This window comes from Orbicella faveolata, unplaced genomic scaffold (assembly GCF_042242905.1).
Source record: "Orbicella faveolata isolate gen_17 unplaced genomic scaffold, um_ofav_v1 contig_35, whole genome shotgun sequence".
Lineage (NCBI taxonomy): Eukaryota > Metazoa > Cnidaria > Anthozoa > Scleractinia > Merulinidae > Orbicella > Orbicella faveolata.
Genome location: NW_028301564.1, coordinates 17,724,365 through 17,748,492, shown reverse-complemented (window position 1 = coordinate 17,748,492; position 24,128 = coordinate 17,724,365). Strand labels below are relative to the sequence as shown.

Here is a 24,128-nt window from a genome sequence, read left to right as displayed (position 1 = left end):
TATCCAATGGTACAAGTTGTAAGTCTATAGTTTTAGTTGCTTTCCCCTTAAAGGCCTTAATGTACGACCAGCTTCGAGCTTGAGATAAAGGACTCTAAGCAGTGATTTTAGGGGTGAACGCCGGAACCGAATCGGACAAGGATGATGATTGCCGGTTATAACCTCCCAGAGGGAAGAAACTAGAGAACGAATTATTCTGGCTGGAAATGAGAGAAGCGTTCTTTTCTTGTGAGGATGGATTAAAAGTTCTGAGAGTACAGTCTATTTTCAGCTGTCAAAGCAGTGATTATAGATGACGCGCATTGCATCCTTGAATGATGAGTAAAAATAATCAAAGCTAGACTATTTCTGAAAGGTTGTTATGTAGTCGGTTTGTTTTGTTAATTCCTTACATTCTTGACTTTTTAATAGTGATCATGGCACAGAAATAAATGGTTGTTTTCATCTTACAATATCTCTGGTTGACATCAGAAGAATATTCAGTCTTGTATCATTTACTGCATCAATGTATACTAATACACTTTTCCATGATTGTATAGCCGTTAATAAGTGAGTAAACGATTTCAAATACGTCATTATCAATACACCAAATAGATGATATCTTTACACAGGCTTCATGTAATTGAATTCCTAACTTATGGGATTTTGGTACACAGTGCCTCGCAAAGAGTTTTAAGATTGAGAATGGCCATATGGCTGTCCTTTTGGTACCAAACCTTCAAAGCTTAATTATTTCTCACTTTTAGAGGAAATGACTTCAGACCTGATTAAAGGAACTTCGTGTACTTGCTTCCCTAAACTTGGTAATCTGTTTTGCCAATGTACTCAGGAAGGGAAATGATTATGAAGGTTATGTTAACATTCTGCGACCAGTTGCCACATCTCTATTGGAATACGGTACCAATTACCATTAACATTAATTCATCTGCCTCAAAAGGCTTATAAGCTGTTTGCAAACATCCTTAAAGAAAAGCAACATGGCCCAGAGGAGGGACCTTTTATACCTGAAAATCGATTATTTGAGCAGTTTTATGCTCCAGAGACAGTAAGAATGAAAGATACAATTTTGAGGCGACTTTTTGGCCCAGAGAGCAAATAAATGGAGAGTTGTTTTTGTCACTATGGCCCTTGGATGGGGTAGAAAGATTTCATCTGTAAGAGAAGACATCCGCATTGGTCCACCAATCAGTGCGTGAGTACTACCAAGAGGCGGGCTCTGCAGAGAGAGACAACCAACAGTCCCAGGTACGGAGCCCACTTAGTGCCATGAAGAGTTTTCACACTAATTTTAGTTTCTCCACTTTTTTCCCCGACTTTTCTCCCTTATCCCGACTTTTTTCCTTACTGTTCCCGACATTTTCCCGACTTATTTCACTACTTTTTTTCCCGCCTTCAAGTTTCATTTATACCGCGAGCTCAGAACCAAAATGGCGGAAGAGTTGGCGGAAGACTCCTCCTCTGTTCTCACTGCATCAATAATTAGCGCATGGTGGAACTGATATAATCCCTCAAAGTCCGCCAGGCTTTTTTGCCCCAGGGCGGGCATAATGGTTTGCGGTCTCTTTGTTTAAATTGCCGGGTTTTACCCTGATCACTGTCATTTTGTTGGCGGTGTATGACATTTGCAGCTGCAGACTGCAGACTACAGTTGGGCTTAAATAGCTTTCTGGTTGGCCTGAATAGAACGCAGGTTAGCCTGTTTACGGTTAGCTCTCGGTAATGGAAATGGGAATACTTGAGAATACGATGGGTTAAAAAGTCTGCATTCTGCGGTCTGCAGATGTCACACATCGTTTTTGCCGGCGGTACGGTGGAGGAAGCTTTTGTCGCTGTGTTTGGGCCAGTCCATTCAACATCCGCACCCGCCTATTGAGGAAGTTTATATTTTATCCCCTCCCCTCGGCGAAAAGCAAACTTCCCCCCTCCAAGAAAGGAAGATCAAAGTGCCGACACACTTCCCTCTTCAAAATTTATTAAAAGATCAAAGGCACCGACATAGTTGCCCCCCAAGGAAACGACCTTTTAAGACTCTTCCTCCCTCAGATTTCCTAGTACCTCAATAGGGGGGGGGGGGGGGGGAATATAAAATGGAATGGTCCTACACTACCGTCAACCGGCATCAGCCTCAATGTTGACGATGGTCTTTATTCTCGTGACTGATTTTCCAGACAATGTATTAATGTTCCATTTAAGAGAAATTAGATGCTGCTCATTTATGCCAGATTGAAATGTTAATAAAAGAGTAATATTTCACCACTTTTATTTGCTTTACCTCTCAGAAACAGGTTTTTCGCTGGTACAGGTATGCGCAAAACGTTTGAACTATCTCGTATTAGACGATTAACATTTTGGTTCCTGAGGAAATCCAGCTAGCTGACGCATAGTGTGGATACAAGATAAATGAAACTAGCCAGTATATCTAAAAATTTCTCTTTTTTGATAGCTTGTACTAAAAGTTGAATATGTAATTTCTACTCAACTGAGGAACTTCATTTATGAAACCTTACTAAGATAAACCAACGAAACTACTGCTCAGAAAGAGTTGAGTTCCATTCTTGATGGAAAAAACAGCACTAAAAACCAAAAAAAGAAAACCACAGCAAAAGGACACCCTCCTTGGCTATTAGTAAGCTGTTGGATACATACTTCAGCTTAACAAGAAGTTGGCGACATTGAATTTTAGAAGTTCTTTGGACGAATCTTCATTTCAGACCTCTTGAAAGATTCACTGTTCTTTTTCCAGTAATACCACACTATTCCTACACTATCGACCTTACCATTGAGGTACAAACCATTGAGGTTTGAGTAATGGCAGTAGTTGTACCACCAGCCACCTTTATAAGACAATGCACAGTTGCTGCTTGGGCTACCGTCGTTATCGCGGTCTTTGGTGCTAAATGCATAGCCACGATGATAGCCGAGAGAATCACCAGCCGTACCTGAGAAAAGAAAAGCCAAATGAACTCTTTGGATTTATTGGCGGGGGGTCGCTGCTTTCTGCATTTTCCTTCAACATAGTTGCCCAGGCAAACCAGTAAACATCTACTAAACTAATTTTAAAATCCAGTACATTTTGGCGAGGTGATCAGAACAAATACCACAGAGGTATTTCGCCCCCTCACTTGCCACACAAAACGAGCTGTATTCAGCAAATGCTGCTTTACCATGAAGGTCTTCCAAGTCAACACGAAGCTTGTTACTGCTGCTCCTAGTCAGGCGGCGAATCTTGTCCAGTCCGAGCCAAAACTCGCCGTTCAGATTGCCGAAGCCTCGTTTGTAGTCATCCCAAGCTCGGAAGAAATCTACAGAGCCATCCCGTCTCTTCTGAAACACTGTCCATCCTCCACCCGCTGTTTTGTGATCACAGAAGACGTCAAATTCACCCAAACCATCAGGATTGATTTTGTACACTCCACTGATCTTGACTCCGGACTTGTAAATTTCGGCACAGGTCTTAAAAACTGTAAATCAAATAATACACTCAGGAAAAGTCGTTTGCAGATCTTGCTCTGCTGGATATATTTATAGATATACTAGAAGCGAAAGATGTGACTTCACCTCCGACAAACTGTGTGAAAGTGACAATAAAATTTGCTTGCAGACCTTTGCTTGAAGTGCTGAGTAAATCGAGGTTATTTGAAAGTTGCACAGTACAAAGCTACGCACATACGCTTATGGCGTGATTATTAATGACAGGAGAGACTAAATTTTAAAAGAAACAAATAAATTAATAGACTTCCATTGATGGTGATCTCTACAAAGAAATTATTTAACGCTTAAATCTTCGCTAACTTCCAATTTGAAAGAAAGCAATTTGACTACTGAACAGAAAACAATTCTCAGCTATAGGTAAAAATTGTGGGTAATTAATTTCCGTTACGGTAAATTAACAATGAGACTACGGGTGCGAAATTTTTATGAGCAAATAGTCATCGAGGCGTATCCGAGTTGACCGTCGCCCACGAAAACGAGGGCGAGTAGTCCAATTGTTTTGGTAGACACTCCAAAGGATAACAGCACTTAACCTATAATTTTGTGCATTTTTAAGTATGAAATTAAAAATAATTTTCACTTTCAAGAGCAGCGCGCTCGCGGTCGTTGTCTATCAGCGATTATACAATAAGTATTCTCGCAATACAATATAAGTATTCTTGCATTTTGATTGGTTCTCACCTATGATCTATTGGAGGACAGACGGATAGATGAGGTCAATATAACAAACACTCTCCCTCTGTTTTTTTAAAATGGCGGAAAGTAGTAAAATTTGAATAATATTTTACGTGACTGGGCGAAAGAAAATGAAAAAAATTATTGTCGAGGCTGTGAAGAAAGTGTGTTGACGTCGTATGTGATCTATTACTGAACAAACGCACGGCAACATGGAATCTATTTATTAATTCTTAAAATCTGGATCATCGTAAAATGCAGTTCAAAAGTTTGGATTGGCTTAGCCATCATGGTATATCAGGCATTATACCATGCTGTACAAATATGGTCAGGCGTAAGCATACTTTTTGAGTGTTTTTTTATTATTTTTGCTATTGTACCACTATTACGCCGAAATAGTGATACTATCAACCAATCAAAACTCCGAAATTTCTCGGCTTATATTATAACAGGCATTATACAATGCTCTACAAAGATGGTCAGGCGTACGCCTATTTTTTGAGTGTTTTTATTTTAAGTTTATTTTAGTTTTTATATTTTGGAGGCGTTTTCAATGGAACAATCATTCCATTCGCACTTATTGAATATCAGATGGTAATAGCCAACTCGGCGCTACGCACCTCCTAGGCTATCTACCATCTCATATCCAACGCACACTCGTGGAATAATTGTTAAATAGAAACGATGAGAGATCCAATCAGATTCGCTGATTTTCAACAGAACACGACTGAGTGGCTACTAATTAAAGTTAAACAGTGAGATCACGTTACAATTTTGGACTACCTTTCAAGGAATTGCAATTAGTTTTTAATTTTCTTTTTCAGCTGGGCAAGCCAAAATAGTCCCTCTCGAATTCTTTGTTAATTGGGTTAAAATCAGTCTCTCACAAAATTCATTTCCCCACAAGCTCGGAAGATAACCCAAACCCTGGGCTGTGACGGCCTACCCAAGAGAGCAAGATCGGACTGTCTTAACTGCTCGGGGTTGCCCGCTCTTTTCCGCAAGGAAATGGCCTTCTATGAAATAGTGCATAGTTACAGTGGTTTACTGAGAGCGATGCTGAGTTCTGAAAAAGCTGGCATTTCAACGAACAATTAATCAATCAATACATTTAACGTGGTCGGTACGCTTAGTTAAAAAGCTAGTTCACAGGTACGCCACGAAAAAAACAGAAAAAGAAATTATAAGAGCCTTATGAAGGTATATGAATTTAAATAAATTAACATTAAGAACTAGCTAACATTAAAATATAAGAATTAACAATGTAGTCACAAGTAAAATGTATAAGAAAATATGATCATTAAAAGAACAACTGTCTGAATTACATAAATCAAGCTTTCACGGAGAAAGTACTCATATACTTTGGAATCTATTTTCCTCGTCATGTAAGCAAACGAGCTGCCTACGCAAATATCCTTTTCTCAATTAATAAGGATATCAGGAAGTTGTATAATCACCAGCGCATTTTTTGCCATTTCCAGTGTATCCAGGTTTACATGTGCACCGGTAAGATCCTCTGCTATTGTGACACACAGCACTGACATCACAGCTGTGGGACTTGGTAGAGCACTCGTTTATATCTAAAACACACAAAAAATAAATTAATATGGATTCAAACGAAAACCGGTTTTGCTGGAAATTTTTACAGAGAGTGACAGCCTTTGTCTTACCAGAATTAAACCAATTTTATAGCTGTACATGTATATATGGGCACCTTTTGTACGAGTAAGATTATGAATACGATTACAAGTACGAGATTTACAGTACGCGCGTGTGAAAAGTGTAATTTTGGTGAGAGGAACGACGAAGTAGCCGTCATCATATCATTGCGAGCTTCTACATAAATGTATAAGTGGTACAGACACGTTTCGGAAAGGTAAGTAAGCCGATGATGACGATGACGATGATGATAATGATGATGCTGATGATGATTATGACCTTCATCAACGCGCCAATGAATTTAGCTTAACAGAACTAATTGAAGACTCTCATGCTTTACAATCACGGAAAATATAACTATCTCTAACATACTAACTACGTTAACAATGTTGGAAACATGGTTAAATCTTGAAAGCTTCTGATGTATAACTTCACGGAATATTTCGATAAACCTGCGATTAAATCTCGCATAGTCGCTCGTAGTCGAATCCGTTCCTAGATCCAAAAGTGTGGAAAATACTTAAAGATTCCATTACAATGGTAATTTTTCTTGCGACACCCTACTGAGTTTGGTCCACTTTTCCCCTTAAAACTCTCAAAACAGTTACTGTGGAGCATCTCTGGCACAGATTATATCCAATGCTAAATTCATCCGTCAAATGATACTAGATAAAATAATGACATTAGGGGCGCTTTCTTTTCATTTGACCAAACATTGCAGTTTGGATTTCCGGAAATTTCCAGTAGCTAAGGGAACAGCATAGTCCACAATTTACAGAAAAATGAATAACTCCCCGAGGTATAAACAAATTTTCGAAAATTCCGGAATTTCCGTTCCATTTGATTTTCCTGGAATTTTCGGTTGAATGATTCGCATTTCGGAAATTCAACAATATTCGTATTTTCCGGAAAGTCGAAACTCTCGTAAGGCATTTCCGTACCATTTTTCTCTGTTTCGAAAGTTCGGAAATTTTTGGTTGAATGGAAAGCGCTTAAAGGATGGCTGACATTACCAGTGCACGTTTTGCCATTTTCAGTGTAACCGGTTTTACATGTACATTTGTACGATCCTTTGGTATTGTGACACACGGCATTGACATCACAGCTATAGGTCTTGGAAGTACATTCATCTATATCTAATTAACAAATGGTGAACGCCATAGCGTGCACTATTGAGTTATGGATGCACGCGGGAGGTTGCTAAGCACGAAAGAAGCGTAAGAGTCGCACTCGGCTATCGCCTCGTGCGACTCTAGCTTCTTGAGTGCTTAGCAAACCTCCCAAGTTTGCATAACATAACATAATAACATAACATTGAGACATTGGAACAACAGAAGTCCTTTTATTGAGCTACATCACAAAAAAATTTTCGTGTAGTCTTACATGACAAAAGAAAACAAGCGCGCGAAAATTCATTCATGACAACCGACTGCACACCAGTAACTCGATAAAGTTTCATCTTCAGACAACTGTGAAGACAGTTTCGCATTTCTGGCAGAGGAAAGTCGGCCATTAATTTGGAAACAATGTCTGTCAAAAGATTTGCTTTGTAAACATTAGCACACACGTCAGCAGCGTACACCCATGGGCAAATAGTAGGCGCTAAATTAACCAATCAGAGCGCGTGCTTTGCTTTAGGAATCAGCTGACTAGTGTTTAACCATTTAGTTTTGCATTCTAAGTAATTATTTAACTACGAAGACTTAGAGCCGCGACTCTCCGAGTATCGATAGCTACCTGTACAGTTTTTCCCATTTCCAATGAATCCATTTTTGCAGGTGCAGTTATGGCCTCCCTCCGTGTTGTTACAAACAGCATTGACATCACAGCTGTGGGAGTTGGTGCTACACTCGTCTATATCTAATGAAACAAAAGAAAAAAAGATGAAGTCAGTTTGATAAAATGTTTCGATATTTTCTAGTTGCTTGCATGTTTTACACCAGGGTTACTGAGGTGTAGCAAGGGGCACGTAACGGAAGCTCGAGTGGAGTGGTGACGCTTACGCCTTCAAACCCTGATCCTGTATAAGTTAAAAATCCATTGATTTAATTACTCTGTTTAAGACAAGCTAGATTTATGTTCTTGTGAATTCATTTTATTTGAACCGAAGTATCACTTCGCTGTTTTAAGAATACTGAAACTTACAAGCGTTTTGTGCAAATACCGCACGGTCTTGTAATACATTTCAGGTAATAAAGTTTCCAGTAATTCAGAGACAGAAATATTATAATATAAGCGAGCTGGAACCAAGTTATACAAGGACCGGAGGGATAATATCTCCGAATAATAATATATAAAAAAATAGGGAAAATTAATTCCTTGCTCAAGAGGAAAGACCCTGAAAACGCGGCACGACCTCTTTCATCCACATGATGACGTACCGTCCACGAGGCCAAATATTTCGTTACAAAACAGCACTTCAAGGAAAGTAGCGAATTACTTGTTTTTCAAGACTCGCTCTTTTGTTTTAACACTCTAATTGTTACTTTATTGCGATTTTTTTCGATTGACATAATAGGACATTAAAAAGTTTTTTTGTTACCCAAACATTTTCTTCCATTTCCATAGAAACCAGCTTTTCAAGTACAATTGTATGATCCCACAGTATTCCGAGAAATTGCGTTGATATCACAGCTATTGTGATTAGTAGCACACTCGTCTATAACTAAGGAGAATAATAAAAATTAAATTTAACAATTAAAATTTATATAGCACAATTTTCCAATTACATAAAATGATTCAAAATAAATAAAATATACAAGTAATTAAGACTGATAAAATTACAAGGTGAAAAGTAATAATTTATAGAAAATTATAACAAATTAAAAGCCTGTTTAAAAAGATATGTTTTAAGACAGCACTTAAAACTTTAAAGAGAGTCAAGACTGGAAATGCTACTCAGTAAATTGTTCCAGAGCTTCGAAGCCACATAGCAGAATGCTTTTCCTCCAAGTGTTGCGAGTATCTTGCCGCTTGGAACCTCAACCGTAATCTTTTAATTGGATCTGAGCGAATATCTAGTTGATATCTCGCCCTATATTGTCCTCAGCAAAATATTTATACCTAATCGTAACCAGTTTTAAATAAAGCCAAAATAGTTTTGCTACTGCGAGTTTGGTTGAGCCTCGGTTCGAATTTTGTGGAGACGCAGTCGAGCTAAAACTTGAAGAATACGTATTCCTACAGTGGACTTACGGGGAAGCTTTGCTCAAAATGTGTACTCTTGGAAGAGGTATATGAAAGGGCAGAGATTTCTTCAGCTGAAGTAAAGAAAAGGGTTGGCAAAACTGTAGTTTAAGCATCTATAAGGTTAGTGTTTTTAAAAAAATTCGAAGAGGCAAAGCTAACTGCTGATTTATCGAAGTATTTTAAGGGATTACGTAATCCTGGAGTAGCAGTGTGTCTGCTGAAGGTGTATGAAAGGGATATCTCCTATCCGAGGAACTTCAGAGGATTTTAACCGTAGCAGAATACATTTTGTTATTATTAGACATTTCAGTAGGAAAATATCCTTTATCCACGTTCCAGAATTCAAAACGATAACGTTTACCTGGAGAAGCTAGTGTATGTAGATAGCCTCCAAAACGGAAAAAGAAAACAATTCCACTGGTTTTCATGACAATATTGTGAGGAAATAGAAAATATCACTACACAAAGTATACACAAGATTTGACTCCTCCTAAGTTTACGAAGGACTATAAAAGGTAGCAAAATAAGTTTTCTTAGACTACGTTATTAACAGACTGTTGGTCTAAACCATGAAACTTCATATTAGGTTGGGATTTTGCTTAGACTGTCTTACCTTTGAAACAAGTGAAGTTGTAACAGTTATTACACGACACGTCATTCCAGGTGTACCCTTCCTTCGCACCAAGAGTGTGTACGCAGTCCTGATTTTTGTGATTGTTTGGCTGTTGTGGAGCCCAGAACCTAAACCTACTTATCTCTCTGTTTTTCCACACAAACGAGCCTTCTACGCTCCGATCATTAGCCCTATCCAGGATCTCTTGCCGTTATGACGGTGTTGAATGTAGACGTTTTCCTCTTGGTTATGAACCGTCACGAGATGCGCACCCATCGTAGAACAATTTGATACAGCAGTTAGCCAAGAAGAGCATTCAGAGCTGGTGAATAGCAATAACCAGTAAAATAACCCGATCCAGGCTGGCATATCTCTGCAGGTGTAAGGAAAAGGTAATACTTATAGCACTTTTTAATTGAAAAAGGCATTTAGGAGGTTAGTAAAGGAAGGCTATGAATTAACTAAGCCAGCGCGGGGTGATTATCACTCTAGAGGGAGGACGGAACGTCTCTGGTTGCTTTAAATTGTGATTCTGTGAATGTCACTCGGATAGTCAACCAATTATTTAATTTTCCGGTAAAACGGAATTTGAGCCACCTTTGGCACTTAACGTCCTTCTTCAGCTCTTCTTTCTCGGAAAAATGCCAGTTGTTAAGAGCTGACTGACAATCTCTGGAATACCACTCGCTTATTGATCTTTTGTACCAGCGATCACAACTGCAGGCTATGCAAGAGATTTTGCTCTTCAGCAAGCTTATAGCAAAGATGAACTCGAAGACATTTCGTGGAATGTGTGGTTGATGGAAAGAATTCCTAGCCCTTCGAAGGACCTTACTTAGATCCGAAGTACTGGAGCTAGAACCTTTGCTTTGCTTCGCGACTAAATATAAGATAAGAAAGAAATGCCCCGCGAGAGTTGAATTTCCTTGAAAGAGCTAAACTCGGTCTTCTTAAAGCTTGGTGATAGCCTCGATATTTTGGTTAAAAAGGAGTCTGCCTCTAAATGTTAATTTTTACCGCGTACCTACATATAAGGCTAACAAGATGCACTAAGCAAAATAACTGTTCAAATCTGACCAGAATTACGATATCAGAGAAACGAATTTCACTTCGGAATACTTGTTTCAGTTATAGCCACGTCTGTGCATTATCTTATTGTTTCTTTATTTGTTGAAAACAGTCATAATTTCAAAATTCAAGTATTGTTTTAATGGGAGTAAGAAAAAGTAAAAATTAATTAAAACTACTGCGTAAAATAATTCAGCTCCTACCAGACAAAACAGTGTAATAAATGGACACAGGGTCGTATTTTGCTTCAAATAATTCTTTGAAACTAACGCGGAATCCAGTCTTGTTGATATACTGTCGAATGAAAAGAATTTACAAAGGATTACTTATGTAGGAAGAAGAAAACCAAAATGTAAATGTTTTTGCTGTGACTTTATTTCGAATATGGTATGCATCATCACAAACACAATTGTAAATCAATGATCCTACCTCTATCCAAGCGGTTATGTCATTATGAACTGGACTTAGATTTCCTCCTTTTGATGAATGATCAGCAGAAACAAACACCTTTGGAGGTCCATTGTAAATGTTGCGGAAGCTAACGTCCTTAAAAAAGAACAAAAAAGAATATCAGTTGCTAAAATTCTAAGCGTCGCGCATCCACACCCTTAGATTTACGCGATACCCTTCAAGTAGAATAATTCGTGGATCTTTTGTAATTAACTATATATCATTTCCTTCTGATAAGTTTCTGCCAGGAAGATTCGCTTTGGAGTGAGCCGCCCGAATTGTGGTAAGTGACTCATTGTTGTATAAACTTTCATCGCGTTTTCTATTAAAATTGTCAAGTTGCCTCGGCGAGATATCTTCAATAGGAATTGTAAAGTCTTCCTGATTTGAAAACATGCATGTTGTAAGACACTGAATTTTTTTTTTTTATATAAATTTCATTGTTTTAATTTCGCTTATTTCACTAACACTTCAGTTGCTTTGTCAAAGTTGTTGTAAGTTGTATATTGTCAAGAAACTTTTTTTACGATTTAAAAGTGAACAGGATTTGCTACAGCGACGCTCGCACGTGGTTTTGCAAGGTATGGAGATTTCCTCCTTTTGTTCGTCCAATTTCTTCATTTTGGTTAAGTGCTGGGGGGAATTTCTTTGGTAGAAGACCGGTAAAGCTAAGGCCGATAAAGTGATTGCAAAGCCGTCGGCAAAAGTAATAGTGAAATTCCGGTTCAGGGCTGAATAATTATTAAACTTGAACACCACGAGTCTTTGAAATTATGTTCTCTGGCTTCTAAATGCATTTGTTTAAGTGATAACGAATCTTAAACAAACTTCTTTAACAATTCTTTCATTCGGCCATCCTTCGTTAAGACAGGATTTGCTACTTGATATCCAAATGTACTGATATGCATATTCTGTTGATGAAGATTTCCTTGTTTTGTTTGTTCAGTTCATTCGGTTTGGTGAAATGCTCATTGGCGAATTTCTTTAAAGGTTATTTTGTCGAGAAGATGATCAGTATTTTATGGGAGTTCGGTTTTTAGGCTTGGCTATATCTATATATTAGGATATAAATGCGTACAAATATTCAATAAAGTAACCAAGCCGTTCTTAAGGTTACTTCCCACCTTCAGAGGCCAAAAAAATCGTTTTTTCTTTTATTTGACAAAATTTAAGTTCGTCACTTTATCTAGTGTTTCCAATGGAAAAACATTAAAAATCTCAAAAATTCCCACGTGAAAGCTCTTTACGCTAACTCCTATGGAAAAATCAAAAGCAGAAAAAAGTCCTTGGGTACTAACGAAAACGAAAAAAACCGGCCCAAAGAAGAAAGAAAAACCTCCATATTGTCAAGGAAAGAAAAAAAACCTTGCCGGAAGCGACAAAAGCTCTTGGTTTGGCCAAACGCTTTCGACAATCTCGGCATCTGCTGAAGATCCGGAGCGTTCAAATATCCTTGGAACAAGTAGCTTAAAAATCAAAGTCAACGTCAGTGCAGGCTGCGAACAAGATTCTTCGTCGGAATCTGGCGGAAGCGATGAAGAAAATGAAACCTAGCCAGGGGAAGTCATTTCAGCAATAAGGGTATTTCTTAAGCTGTCCGTCGATTCCTCAACGTCTTGTTTTTCAGCGGCACATTTTCCGCCTTGAACATTTTTGGCGCGGGTTTTGCCTTTGCCTTTGCCTTTGCCTTTAGCGTCTTTGCCCATTATATTACGTAGCCGTCCTAAATTGAACTCCACTGAGCGAGACAAAAAAAAAAACATGTTGCAATGCGATGCTTTTCCCGGGAAATCTTGATCTATTGTCAGAGACACTAGGAGGTCCTGTTGTTCCATTGGTTTGCGGTTTTATTAGGCGTGATAATCTCCGGGTGTGGCGCGAGTTGTTTACGAACCTTTACAAGCTAAAATCTCGCATTTGATTTTTGGCGGAATACATCCACTTTGAGCGAATTTATAGGGTATGCAGATTTGACGGATTTTCGTGAAATTTAGCCAGAACATTCCAGAAATAATGACAAACCAAAGTGTGTCGGGAAATTTTGATATTTAACACATTTTTCCCGTGGCGTCCATTTACGCAACACGTGCTCTCATATTTTTAGCTACTCTAACTTTAGATGTGGATATCTAGACAACCAATCAGAATATCGAAAAAGCCCGACACACGTTTGTTGATTGATGCCTTGTGAATAAGACTGTGCAGCCATTTTGCTCGTACTGTGGAATCCGATAGCCGATAAATTCAATAGAAGAAGCCTCGGTCGTTTCAAGCCTTATCGTCTCCTGACACTTCCTAAAAGAAAGCATTGCGGAAATTGTATTTTTTTTCGTAAAGTACATTTATTAAGCTTTCTTATGATATATAGTTTGTTGGGGTTTTATTGAAACTGGCGCGCATACGATTTTTTTCCCGAAGGGCACCGCGAAGGTGGGATAGGGCACTGATAAAAAGCTTGGGCGAGTACGAACCTTGGAGAAGGCGTTGTTTTGATCGTCAGCAGGAGGTTTGTTGTTCACAAAGTAAATCGAGTTATGTTCTGAAAAGGGAAGCTTGTGAAGATAGGTGAACGCCAGCCAATTCTAACAAAAAATAGGGAACAATGAAATCACTAGTTGAGTCAAACTGTAAGCTTCGAAAATTTCTATTAAGTAAGGTTCGAAGTTTGATAACGTCAAATGAAAAACTGTGTGCAACATTCATATTCTTAAAGTATAACGAAGACGAAAATAGAACACAGCAAATCGTGATAACAAAAAAGCCAGGAGGGCTGTGCATGAGACACTTACAACAGAAATATCTTCGTGAGATCCTGCGTAGTTCTCCATTTCTCTTAAACAAACTTTGAAGGATGATTTAGTGACATCTTCAGCCCACACACTAGCAGCATCACGCTTCAGGCCGGAATGATATTGCTCAGCTGTTACAAATACGGAAGGTTTCACTAAGAACTTTCCCTGGAAGATAACAAAGGAAAGAGGGCTTAAACGTACAACAATGACAAATTAAGGACCGAAGTAAACTAAAAGAGAAGTCTGATTGATTCCTTGAGCGGTGCCGCTCTAGTTTTGGATGAATTTGAATTGCCAAGATGAGCTTCAAAGATTGTACTTATAAAGAAAAAGGTTTGTTTTTGAGTAGAAATCTTTAGTCCTACATTATGGACAATTTCATTTTCTTGAAAATGACCTGAAAGATGCACATAAACGTACAGGTAAACCTGATCGAGGGACGCTTTTGACCTACATTTCCCCTATACGGACCTGAGGCTAGTTCACAGTGAATCAATGAGAGGTTTAAAATTGTTTCCCATAATATTGGTGTATTGATGTAGGCAAAATCTTGTCTGTCTGTCTGTCTGTCTGTCTGTCATCTGCTGTCTGTTGTCTACTGTCTTCTGTCTTCTCCGCTGTCTGCTATCTTCTTCTGTCTTCTGTCTTCTGTCTTCAGTCTGCTCTCTATTGTCTTCTGCTTTCTGTCTTCTGCCGGTCCGTTTGTCTTTCTGTTTGTCACGCGATTCTACATTTTAACATTTACAAATTGAGCAAGACAAATTTCCACTTACTGACGGAAAGTTCACAGCTTTGCGAGTCGTACCAGTCCAGCATTGTGATATTCGCACTTTACCGGCAACACCTCCCATTGGAGCTCCTTGGTACGCCATCCAATCAACTGTCACGTTAGCACTTGACTTACGCTCGTTAAAGCCTGCCGCCATAACACACGCAGTGAATCGGTCAAAATTCACATTTTCAACCCACGACACTGCAGCATCATGTAGATATGATTTGTCACTTGTATCAATATGATTGACAGTAACTTGCACTTTAATGGGTTTGTCGGTATAGAACACGTAAGGCTCGAAGAATACAATTTCACAGTGCGAGTACCCCAGTGATGGAATGTTCGGCATATGACGGCGACCTCGCTGAAAAGGATATCCTAAAAAGACAACAACAGCAACGAGACTTCAAATTTCTATAACCAAAGCACAATAATTTGTTTTAATTGTAAATATTGTAATTTAACAGAGAAGAGCCACCTGGTGGACGAGTTAAATAAACCATTATTATTATTACTATTACTATTGCTATTGCTATTGCCGTTATTGTTATTATTAATGTTATTAGTATTATTATCAACTGCTGAATATTAAATTAACAACATTTTTATTCAAATCAAAAAGACAAGGAAAGAATAATACAATAATTTGAAGCTTATAAAATGGTATTAGCTGCCTATAACAACCATAAGGCTAAAAAAACTAGGCAAAATTAAAGAACTTTCTCAGCAATTTTGTTTTTCTGCTCAATAGGCCACGTACGATATATCAGTATTCTAACATGGCTCCGAGGCTTTCAGGAGAAAATTCTATATTTGGTGTTGTTTTCTTTGTATCCAAATCTCTTTTGGGAATTGAGGGACAAAAGACACTTAAAAAATTTGTAGTTTAGTCCTGAAAGCCTCGGAGTCGTGTTACAACATTGATGTACCGAACGTGGCTTATTCAAATGTTTTTCTTTTGTTCATTTGTTACCTTTTAAAATGAGCAGTTAACAGTTAAATGAGATGCTCCTTACCTTCACAACTTCCAGGATGTTGTACAGTGAAGTTAAGTCGAAGGAAGCACATTTCTTGCTCAAACAAGCACAAATTGTCATACGTTGTGCCATTTGATGAACAGACGTGTTCGTGGTAGGATGGACAGCGGTTTACACACACACAGCGAGCGTCATGAGGCCCAAAAGCCTTACACAGACCGTGATAATGACAAGTAACTTCTAGGCAGGGATCTAAGTCTGGTCAAGAGAGAATGAAGGGTATCAGAGTTAATTCTCTATATACATTGTAGGCCTTATTCCCATGATAATTCATCTTCAGTTACTTTTAAACAAAGTACCCAGTTCTTCTGCGTATAATATAACCACGTGGGTTCCATGGATGTTTTCATGAAAGATAAAACTATCTGTTTATTGCCAAAGTATTTATTAGCAAATTAGACGTCAAAGCTTGAAAACATGGCCTCCATGCATGCTACGACCTCTTTCAAAAAGCCGTCTTATTTCGTCACAATTTATGTTTTTTTCTTTAAATTTTCTCCAGTGAGTAACTGCTTACCTCCAATCACCATGTACTCGACAGTTACGGTATCCTTATTCTTGGGGCTACTGTTGTAGTTTCTTACGCACACTTGCATATCTTTGGTGGATGTGTGCTAAGCAAATATGATAGCCACGTTAGTTACTTGAGACCATTCATTTCAACAAGGATGTACAATTTTCGCTACACAAAGTAGAAAAATGATATTTCGGCGAGGGCTTGATGGAATAAACAGTCAAGGTTGTTATGGAAGTATGAACATATCTCTTTTTATTATATAGACAGGAGTTTTTTTTACTGGAAAATACACCACTCGTAAAATTCATACGAAACTACATCCGGGACTCGAGTGGCGTATTTTCCATATCCTCACTGGTGAAGAAGATATCGATGATTCCACTGATATCAAGTTTGTCTCTTAAATTGTACTTAAATTCGTCGGTGTAAAATCGAAACTTATTCGGGTCCTCCTCGAAAGTCTTCGTCAATCTTCGAAAATTTTCGGAAAATGTTCGGCCACGTTCGTGTGACCTTCGGACAAGTTTTAGAGAATCTTCGGAAATCGTCGGAAAGTGGTGGGAAATCTTCGGAAAATCGTAAAAAACGCCGTCATCAGTATGTCTATATAATAAAAAGAACATTACACGTTAGCTCGAAGATATGAATTTTGTGTTCTCGTGCCAAGAACATAAAATTCATATCTTCTCGCCACTGTGTAATATCCTCTATGTAATGCGCTCTGACGGCCATTCATATATAATCATACATAATGTTATTTATACCTCAATCCACGGGGTAACAGCGTTGCACCGAGAAGATGACGAATAATTGTTGTTGTAGCTGTACTTTGGCATCACTACCACCACAGGAGGAGCAAAAAACGGGCCTGTGAAGTTTATAGTCTGAAATATGAAATAAAAGTCTATGAACTTATGACACCCGATCAAATTTAAGACTGCAAATAATTAACAATACACCGATTCCAGAAAAAAAACGGAAGTTGCACCGAAACGAGGCTTAATAGCCCTCGCGGTAAATATTCAAAGCAACATGGCGAACGAAGAAGAGAAGTCAATCTCTCTTCTGATGATATTACCGGCGTCAGTGTGAGCGAAGGACAGATTGAAAAATTGACACACAGCCAATTGAAATTCTGGTTTAAAAGTCGCCGTATAAATTAAAGTGGCAAAATAAAGGAACTTTTGGAAAGATATGTTTGCCATCCTTCGATTGTCTCGATCTCTTATGTGCGAAAAAACAACATTTTCTCACCATTTTATTGCCTAAAAGAACTTTATTCATGGTTGGTTTAGGAAAAAGAACCTGAATGAAATGAAAATTTTAAAAATCTACGATCCTGACCCGAAGAATAGCTGTACTAAAGCTAAAGTAGCTTAAAGTGGTAAAACAAAAACAGAAGCAAGAGCTCGAAAGAACATACGGAAGTAAATTTAAAAATTGTTCCGGATATCAGGAATATTGCAACAGAACATCCCAACGTAAACAAATTTCCCACGGCTGATTCATTTTTCGCTGACGACTTCAGTCTTCTCAAGTTAGAGAACATCCGATCTCTCTTAATGAATTAACAATCGGTGCGAGAGAATAGGACAAATCCTTCAGTTCAAAAGATGCTAATCAGAGTATCAAACAAGACCACGATCTACTCGCCAAGAGTGGTACAAACAAGGGTTCGGTACAGTGACAGCATCAATGCGTTACAGGGTAGGACGCAATCACAAAGCTGATTCATTAGTGAAATCACCAATAAAATTATCAAAGAAGTGCACCGCAGTGTAGCAAGACTATCAGCCACATGCCATGAAAGATGGCCTAAAATATTAGCAAGTAGTAAAAGACAAGTACATTGAAATAATGCATCAACAGGGATAGACGAAGGTGTAAGTAACAAAATGCTTTCTTTTTGATCAAGAGAAAACGGAAATTTTGGGGACTTTCCAGCTGAGCTGGTTACAGACCCAAGTAAGAGCAATCTCCATGAAATCATTGAAGCAAAGAATGTCATTGTTATGGATGGTGAGACCCTGAAAGATTATAAAGTCAATATGCAAAATGTTTGATACTGGTTTAAAAGTAAACAAGAGTCATATTTACTTCAGTTTATGAAGTGCAATGTACATCAACTACTCCTTGTGGTGAACAGACTTCGGAATGTCCTGGCTATAAATTAGAAGTAACTAAGAATTTTTAAGGAGCACATTACCTTGGACATAGAATGGTGGAAGGAGATGCTAACGAATATTGAACAATTTATGATACATATATTATATATGAACTGGCTTACCTAATGCTTAGAGATGGCCGTACAAGGTGTGATTATTGCTAAAGCCTGAGAATAAATAATGTATATCAAAGTTCCAATAAGTTTGTCCAGCATTTAATATGAGAGAATTCAGCTTCTTCTAGTTTTCCTCTGGTAACGTTGAGCGAATATTTCAAAATAGTTCAAAACAATTGGGAATCTATAAGATCATACAATGTAGGAAATTCTCAATGATGTCAAATTCAATTGTACTTTTATGTTATACACCAGACCATGTGTCCTTCTATGTTACACCCTGTGCCAGAAAATAGAACATGAAGCCACATAATGCACAATTTTAGTACGGTGGAAATCACTAAATATTTAATTGCCACTGATGAACAATATCATATCATGTACTCTGTTTTCATTCACTACCAAATGACAAATTAAACATTACGTGTCAGGAATTATTAGATAACTAATTTTCTCCCAGTTTACAAGCAAATAGCTCACTATCCAGGGTTGATTAAACCTCTACACAACCTTTGTGGAATTGCACCATCAAATATGTACCATCCATTTATTCTCCGAATACCCATTTCAGCTTGTATTCTTACATTTGCAGTTCTGGTTAATGGTTGAAAAACTGTCTTCCTTAGAAAATTATCGTCAGCTTTGATTTACTTGGTCGCATAGAAGAGATGAAGATTATAACCTTCTTGCTTGCCAGTAAATGCTGTCTATCAAATCCCTGACATTAGGGAAATTCCTACAAGGCCTTAAAATGTGTTTTCAGACTTTTATTAGTTCACTCTGATTCTCCAGGTCTTGGGTGTCTGACCTTTTATCTCTCTGTAGTCTATTCTGCACTTTATGTTTTCAAATTCAGCCTAAAAATCTTCAGGTAAATAAATACTGGGCAGGTTCCCCAACATCAAATACAGGAAATTGGCCCATGCAATAATTTATCTGACACTGCTAGTTCTGAAATATTAAACCTAAAAGCCAGATCTTGCTGAAATATTAAGCGAGTAGAAAAGATTCAAAATTCATCAATGGCTGTATTTAAATCACTAATGTCCTTTCACATTCAACATTGTTTTTGGAAAACTTTTTTGTTTATCTCAGAGGCACGAAACTGATTAATTCCTAAGTTGATTGAAGCTGATGGGTATTCACACCTGTAACCCACCTGTATTCACTTCTTCTTTGCCAGACTCAGATGCCTCGCATCTTTTCGTTCTACACAGAGATTCTTCATCAACTTTTGTGCAGGGGAAAACCGAGGGTACGGCTCCCAGTTTCAATAAGTGTACTCAGTTTAAAATCACTTGGCAAGAAGTGCTCGGAACAACAGAAATTATTTCCTACCGAGGTAAAATAGACATCTCCCCTTTTCATAAGTATTTCCCTCTTTTTCCTTCTTTGTTTATCTGGCTTGTCCGAAGGAAACTCAGTCGTGGAAATGATAAATCAGGTCGGTTTTTGAAAGCTGGAGGGCTATTAAGCCTCGCTTGCATGCAACTTCCGGTTTTTTTCTGGAATCGGTGTATTATTAGATGAGGTTGAGCAAAATATCGTACAGCCAACTGCCAAAAATTATACAAAATGCCCTATTTGTAACTAAAATGATCTTTTTGAGGTGATATCAAAACAACCATTGGCCTAAAACATTTTGTACATCAATAAAAGTAGGTAAAAACAGCAATACGAACAATGTAACTAGTCGCCAAGTAGGCATATTTCTTTGTCCTTATAGCGATGCCTGGATATGGTGACTATACAACCAAAACAACCAAAGTTAAATTGATCTTATATGAAACAATTAGCTTGAACTTTTCATCTTACTCATAGTTTTGAATTTCGCTTTTCTCGGTGTATGTCGACGTGGAAATGAATTCATTTCTTTTGTGACTTTATTGTTTTGAAAGTGGTTTCTACATATGCGTTTTGCTATTATTTTCTTATGTATTTTATTATTGGGGCGCTTATTTACCACGAAAATGCTTATGTAAAGTATGCTTTAATGCTTGCATGAATACACCTGATTGAAAAAACGTTGTCCGAACAAAGGTATGAACTATAAACTATACGAGTTTATAGAATTATGGGAAGACCGAAAAAGCATGCGCATGAACAGGAATACATGCACATGTATTTAAGACTGTTTCCCCGTGGCATTCAATAATCACAGGTTAGCTGCCCAAATTGGTGATTTAGAAAAGCATAGAACCCCCCTATGCCTTCCTAAAGGTAGCTAAGCGAGAAAACACAAGAAAATTTGAACGCTAAGAGCTTCGAGGTATGCCTAAGTTTGCAACAGTCAGTGAACACGAGATCCGTTTTAATACATGTACACAATCCGTAAAAATGCAAATTAGAATCAGGTCGCAAGTTTCCCGAGAAACCACTGTGTCGTATCGTTTATGATTTATACTTTTTTCGTGAAAGCGTTTTTGCAATTATGTGTATATAATCTTACTTGGCAGAGTGCGTGGTTATCTTGACGGGATCGTGAGCTGGTGTTATTAAATACAACACTATTAGTCAAGGTAAAGTTCTCAAGCCTCAAATCGATAAATGCCATCCAGTTCTGAAAAGTTAGATGGATAAAGAAGAATCAAGGCATAAAAAAAAAACAAGAAAAAGGCAAATAGACATTTCATTTAAGCAAAGGCCCTCATCAGCAAACTTTTACCCCACCTAAACGACACTCACACAATAAGAAATCGTTGCCGTTGCGTTTTACAGCATGCCAAGTGTATTTTAATGCTTGAAATAGAGTGGTTTCGAATTGACCGAAGCTAAAACCACGATCAAACGTTAACCAACCACTTACCAATTAGACTACTCGGCCTCAAACTGTAGTAAAAAAAGAATCAAAGTAATTGCTTGATCACTTTCTACACTCAATTTAAAACTGCTCTAAATGAATTAAAAAATTGAACATAACTTAAATCACCATTTTTGCAGTAACACAAAGCCAACATTCTATTCACTGTAAATGTTTTTGTGGGTCCCGTCGAGAATCTTGGTTTCTCTGAGGCAAATTTTGAAGCTGTCTTTGTGTACGTCTTCTCCCCACATGGCCATTGCATTCTGGGGTCTCCTGGGAAATTGATGACTTGCAGTCACAAATAGGGTTGGCGGAGTCTTGAAAGGCTGAAATATTAAAGGTCATTGATTTGTCTCAGTTCTCTCATCATATCAGGTAAAGCGTTTCTATGAGTCAGCAAAAGCAGCAACAACAACAGCAGAAAAAAGATTAGTAATGTACCAAGAAATAAGAAGATAAATACGAAAGTAACGTCGCGAACAGACGAAGAGACGAGTCAACAGACAGCCACAGAAACAGGGAGAAGAAAGGAAGAAAACACACAAAAGAAACCGACTGATGAAAAAAAAAATGATGGGAGTGGAAAAAAAGAAATCGACAACCAACCTAACAATTTGATAAAGAAACAAAAAGAAGCAAATAGATAATTGAAATGAAAGAAACAAATGAATGTAGAAATGAGCAAAAGAGGTGAAAAAGAAGAAAGTCAGGAAGTGACGATTTAGCGAGCCATCCAACAAGATAGCAAACATACACAGAAGGAAAAGTAGAACAATACAACTGATCAGTTTCAACAAGGAATGTGAAATAGAAATAAAAAGATTAAAATAAAAAAGTGATGGGGGATAATTAAAGTGACAGAGATCGAAAGAAATAAGGAAGAAATTAAATAGAAGGAAAAGAGGGGAAAAGTGTGAAAAAGAAAAGATGAACGAAGACAAAAAAAGTGGAAAACAAAAGGAACAAAACAAATAACAACGGACAATTAAAACAACACATAGAACGGGGCAAGGACCTATTGAAACAAGACACATGCGAAAAATGGGATTGAATGAAAAATTAAACGTAAAGGTGATTAAAAACGAGGGACTAATATAAGGATAGTGAGCAAAAGAAACAACAACAACAAAAATTTGAAGGTTAAAGTAATAATAGAAAAGGAAGAGAAATGAAAGAACATAGACATAAAAAAAGAAATGCACCGAGAAATTAAAAACTATAATGATATGACAGGAAAATCATTAGGAGCTATTAGCCAACCCGTACTGCAAATTGTTTAGACCACTGGCAATTGACTATGACCTAATCGAAGTGAACCAAGGTGTCTGTTGATCACTAAAAGAAAGGTCCTTCGTGAATGATGCCATCCAAGAAGATAAAATTGGAAAAGTGTCTCCCAGAGCGTTTTCACCCTTTGATTCGACGCAAGAACCAGATCCAAAATACTTTCGCCAGATCCTCGAAAACAGCCTGAGTCCAGAAGAACAGTCAAACTTTTGCAAAGGTCTCTTGAAGTTGCTTAGGTACAACAAGAAGAAGCACAAAGATAAAGTGCCTTGTTTAGTCAGAGATGCTAACAGCGGTAAAACAAGTCTGCTTTTTCCAATCCTGAGCCTTGTGCACCACGGAAGCGTTGCCACGGTGACTAAACAACGAGCATTCAACAAGTTTATGATCTCTAAGTTCACCGAAGTGATATTCATAGATGAAGCTACAGAATCTACAGTTGACATCGACGACTGGAAAACGTTGACGCAAGGAGGTTACTCAGCGCACGACGTCAAATACCAGGCGGCAGAATCATTTATTAACAGATGCCCAATGATCATCACAAGCCAGCGGAAGCTCGACTTTGGTCCCTCCGACCAGCCTGCAATGGACAGATGATTGTCCACGTATGAATTCTGTAGCCTGCCAAATCCACAAAAGAGTACAGCCACATGGTTAAGGAACCACCCCATGGACTGTGTACTCTGGGCCACCGAAAAGGCCAAGACACGTAGAGATGATGGTGAAGAAGACCCAATTGAAACAGATGAAGAGCAATCTTTCCTCAAAGACGGAATCTTGCAGGAAAAGGAAAAGGACGAACTACGCGCTTTGTATTTAGACCAGGGAGCGGATGACACCAGCAATCAATCTGTAAGGGAAGACGAAACCCTACATGATGTCGTGCCAGACACTGAAAGTGAGTCAGATTTGTGCAGCCAATCAGGCAATATCGTAGATATCTTGGAAAATCAGCTTGGAACGCTGAAGCCAGAGAGTCTTCAACATGGGATAATAACCCACATGCTGGAAACGGAGCAGGCAAAGCAACAAAGACGAGTCCTGTTTGAGCAGGAGCGCTACGCTCAGCGAAAAGCCTGGTTAAAAGACAAAGGCGTGTCTAGTCTGAACGCAGAGCTTCTTTCCGAGGAATCTGACGAACCAACGCCCTCGCCGATCGTGAGAGATCATGAGCGGTTTACACACGCCCGAACGGTAGCTGAACAAGACATGCATTGCCAAGCTGCCCGGAAAGCCTTCAAGGGTGTGTGGCTCAAGGAGACAGAAAAAGAGTTGTAGGACTATGTAAGGCGCTTGCCCTCTACCCAACATCCCCCGACGAGAAATTCATTGGAGGCATACCGAGAAGTATTGGAAGATAAGCTGAAGAACCAGCACAAACACCTTGGCACGCTTGGCTCTAAAGAGGCCTTGGAGGAGCGGAGACGCACATGCATCTCCCTTGGTCTCCTAGACAGGGAACACCAGCATTTGGTGAAATGCATCTTTGA

At 38.4% G+C, this 24,128-nt stretch overlaps 1 long non-coding RNA gene and 2 pseudogenes across 1 annotated transcript; 2 read left to right on the top strand and 1 right to left on the bottom strand.

Annotated features, from left to right (window-relative positions):
* Window positions 1–6: 6 nt before the first annotated feature.
* On the top strand, window positions 7–14,830 carry LOC149103571 (uncharacterized; annotated as a pseudogene).
* On the bottom strand, window positions 5,444–8,555 carry LOC149103572 (uncharacterized). The gene is made up of 3 exons (XR_016201815.1): window positions 8,369–8,555; window positions 7,564–7,686; window positions 5,444–5,747 (listed from the first exon to the last, which is right to left on the bottom strand). It is a non-coding gene; the product is annotated as an uncharacterized LOC149103572 (long non-coding RNA).
* A 7,559-nt stretch (window positions 14,831–22,389) lies between the features above and the next one.
* On the top strand, window positions 22,390–23,916 carry LOC149103570 (uncharacterized; annotated as a pseudogene).
* The last annotated feature ends 212 nt before the right edge of the window (window positions 23,917–24,128 follow it).